Consider the following 4,067-nt stretch of genomic DNA (forward strand, 5'->3'; position numbering starts at 1 on the left):
GCCCGTGGCAGCATGTCAAGGGGATACGTATGGATGTGTGTGCAGTGATGGCTCCCGGAGACCCCTGGCAGCCTCCGCTGCATGCCTTACCAGTGACCGCACCGCAGCGTTGCCGCCTGGTTATCGGCGGCCGAGGGCATGGCTGTGTCCTGGGATGAAGAGCCGGGTTCCTCCTGCTGCCTCGGCCCCGGGCCTCCCTGGCGGGGGGCAGGTGTGTAGGGAGGAAGATGGTGAGGGAGGTGGGTGTGTAGGGGGGAAGGAAGATGGGGACGGGGGTGGGTGGGTGGGTGGGCAGGTGGCTAGGGACGTGGGTAGGTGAGCAGAGAGCTCAGGAGAGACGGCTGCGCTCTCAGCACTGCAGGGAAAGCGGCTACGGCAGTGCGAGGGGCCTGGTGCGGCGCAGCACGGGCAGAGCTGCTCCCCGCTCCCGGCTGCGGGCGCTCCCAGCTCTGCGGGGATGGGTCCAGCCCAACAACGCACCCGACAATCCACCCAACAACGCACCCAACAATCGACCCAACAATCCACGCAACAATCGACCCGCGCTCCCCAGCGCCGTGGCAACAGGCGGTGGCACGCGGCCAGGCCCCACCCCCTTTCCCGGCCGGGACCCGCCCCCTTCCCTTCCACGGCCAGGCTCCGCCCCGCCGATGCACTCGGCCCCGCCCACTGCTCCTGGCGGTGCTTCAGCCCTGCCCCCGGGCCAGCCCGGCCGGCGGCCTGCGCAATGCGGTTTCCGCGCTCTCCTCATTGCGGCTGGGGCAGGGCACGAGGGCTCTTACGCGCGCTCCTTTTTGTCCTGGATCTCTGCCCTTGCAGGTGGAAGAACAAGGATGTGTACGCAACAGCGATCCACAGCTTGAGGGTGCGTGAGCTGCAGACTCCGGCGTGCATGACTGCAGCGCGTGCTGGCCTTGGGTCCATCATTCCCCTGCAGCTCCAGACTATGCTGAGCCCTCTAGAGATGGAGCTGAGGACGTGCGGGCTTCCCTACATTAAATGGAGTTCCTCGAGGTGAGGAGAACTGCAAACCTGAAGATCAAATGTGAGGAAGAGAGAAAAGCCTACACAAGTGTGTATATTCTTGTTCTGTCAGCGAATGGTGAAAAAAAATCAACGTGTGCGCAACAGTTGTAGAGCTAGTTGTTGGCATCCAGAGCCTGCAGCTCCTGCGCTTAGGAAAGCTGTGTTATTACCTGTCTGTCGCGTATTGCCCTTTCCAAGAGCCGGATACATGTCAGAAGAATATTTACTCTTGAATCTTGTCCATTTCCTGGTAGAAGCGTATCTGTAGCTGAGAAATGACTCGGAGTAAGCGCAAACACACGCGGAGCTGACGGAGACCAAGGGGAAAACTAAGCAGAAGGCACGGCTGGGAGCCGCTTTGTTCCCGTCTGGGATGCGTGTTCCCAGGCAAGTGCCACAGGGAAGCGCGAAGGAGGTCGGTGGAAGTTTGTGGCGCTGGTGTTGCTGCCAGCAATGCGCTTGGGGGTTGTTCCTGGCCCGTGGATGGCGCGTTTGGTTTGGGTTTCACGCCCCCGTTCCAAGGCCTCGGCGCCTTGGGTGGACTTGCTCCCAGGGGCCGGAGAGCTGGGAATGCCGGTGTTCTCCAAGGCCGGGAGTACGGCTGTGAGTCAGAAAATGCTGCTAATGTCCGTCTTCTCCTTCCAGAGAGCACGTCCGAGTGGAACATATCTGCGTCTTGGCCCTGAAAGGCGTGCTGCAAAGTTACTTGATACATATTTATTACAATTAATTATTTGTGATTACAAATAACACAGACTTTGTATCGATGCTGTTTATACCTCGCTGTGTAAATGAAGCTTCTTATCCTGCAGAAATGTCACACCGGTAAATACCCTTCACCGGCTGGTTTTCTCAGAGGGATGGTCTGAGCCCTGCAAGAGGAGGAGCTCGGGGGTGGGGGCGGCACTGGCTTTTTGTTTCTTTGGTTGGCTGGGTTTTTTTAATGCCACTAGAATGGAAGTGCTGCAGCGGTTTGCCTGGAGCTCAAATGGCCTTCTAATTAAAGCTTTTTCTAATCACCATCACTTCCTTGTGCTCTAAATCACTTGACCTTGTCTGTAACAGGCTTGTCTGTCAAAGCAGAGATTGGTTTGTGATTTTTTTTTTTTTTTTTACAACTATCTATTCATTCAGAATGTAAAATTACACTACACAATGGCAGAACTCTGGAGCTGGGTATTAGTTCTGGCTTGGTGTGTGTCCATCTCGGTACCGTTCGCAGCATTAACCTGTTAAGTGCTCTTGGCCATGGAGTGTAACTTGCATAAAGGAGATTCTTAACATCCCTTGAGATGTATCGTGTCCTTCTTTGGGGCTGGAAAGAATTAACTCCTGGGCTGCTGCAGCTGCGCTGGTGCAGGGGAACGGAGCTGCTGGAAACAACGCTGCAGACTGTCTGGCCTCCCGCAGGTGGGGAGCTCCAGACACCCCTCTGCGGCACACGGCTCCGGGGGGGCCTCACTCCGCTCGAGACTGACTGGCACAAGGGGCTCAAATCTCAGGGGGTCAGAAACACTGCGTCAGGGAGTAATCAAAGAGCCGGCACAGAAACACAGCCCAGGGGGGTTTCAAGGTCACGGTGGGGGCCGCTAGCGTGGGGTGCTACTGGTATAGATCATAGGAGTGAAAACCTGTAGTATACTTGAACACCCTAAAAGTACCTGTATATATCATGATCACTGCCTGTAGCCGCCTATGCCTATAGCCAGCTGTAGCTATAACTGCCTATACCTATCTAAATTTGTAGAAACTCAGTGACATGGCAATATAGGAATTCTCCTGTGCAAAAATAAATAATTTATTTGTAAATGACAATATCTGTAGAAATTCAATGACATGGCAACATAGTAATTTTCTTATGCTAAAAGAAATGACTTCTACTGCATGGAATTAGTCCGCAGAGGGCCGAATGTGGCTTTATCAGTTGCTGGGTCCGTTCCCCTGTGGCTGCGAAGCTGCCTGGCTCCTGGTCATCAGCTAAAGGGAAAGGGAAAAAGAACAAGTGAAAATGCTGTTTGCAAAGAGTCCCTGAGTGGAAGCCACTGATAAGAGCCTCGCTGGTGCAGGAAGGGCTGTAACATCAGCTCACGCCCCTGAACAAAGCGCCGTGAGGAGCAGCAGGGCAGGCGCTGCCCTCTCCTCCCAGCAAGCCCCGCTCAGGATGAGCCCAGCGTGCAGCGATCCCACAGCACGTCAGCCTTCAGCGCTTCATGCCGTAGCGCACCCGACGCGGGAGCGACGCCACGCGCTCTGCTCTGCTCTGCGCTGGCTGCCTCACCTCTGGATCCGGCGCCTGCAGCTGCATGGAGCAGCCCGTGTGCTGTGTCCTGAGGCTGCTTTCTCCTTCGCTGCTGGTGCTGTCAAGGATGGAGAGGGATGCTTTCAGAGGAAGCCAGCCCACCCACGTCAGCGCTCTCACTGCTAACTGAGCACAGGTCCTTCACACCAGGGAGACTTTGCGGGGGCTGGGAGGAAGCTTCTCCTGAGCCCTGACCCACTTCTTTTGGAGCAGAACCACCAGATTGTACTCAAAGAGCAGAGAGGAAAGCTCAGGTGAGGGCGCTGCCTTGGACAGGGACCAAGGCGCTCTGCGACACTGTCTCCCAGGGACCCTTTTGCCCGTTCTACTTGGCTATAAAAGTCTACCTTTGCTGTTTGACACGCGGATAAGCACCAGCCGCGTTACATGGAGTGACACCCTTTCAGCTGCAAGCACACATGAGGGCACCCAGGTTTGCAGCGCAAGGGGACAAGGCAGAGGACTGAAATGCATTTGTCACTGCCGCCGCTGCTGGGTCGCTGCCGCCTGAAGACGCGAGTGCGCCAGGCTGAGGCTGCGCCCCTGCTCCCAGCAGAGCAAAACTTGTTCCTGCAGCGCCGCCGGCCCCTCACCCTTCGGGGCAGCCCCGGCGCGGCTGCCTGGAACGGAAGGCAGAGGTGTTACCTTGGCTGGCTCGGAGAATATCTCGATGGGCCGGACGTGAAGGGTTCCGAGCGGGAGCACTTGGCAGGCCTCTGAGGGGACGGTGACGCACCTGCAC

At 56.8% G+C, this 4,067-nt stretch overlaps 1 long non-coding RNA gene across 1 annotated transcript; it reads right to left on the reverse strand.

The window, feature by feature from the left end:
• Positions 1–2,937: 2,937 nt before the first annotated feature.
• Positions 2,938–4,067, reverse strand: LOC119142422. Its single transcript, XR_005102270.1, has 3 exons — positions 3,971–4,067; positions 3,305–3,383; positions 2,938–3,003 (listed from the first exon to the last, which is right to left on the reverse strand). It is a non-coding gene; the product is annotated as an uncharacterized LOC119142422 (long non-coding RNA).

This window comes from Falco rusticolus, chromosome 1 (genome assembly GCF_015220075.1).
Source record: "Falco rusticolus isolate bFalRus1 chromosome 1, bFalRus1.pri, whole genome shotgun sequence".
In the NCBI taxonomy this organism is placed as follows: domain Eukaryota; kingdom Metazoa; phylum Chordata; class Aves; order Falconiformes; family Falconidae; genus Falco; species Falco rusticolus.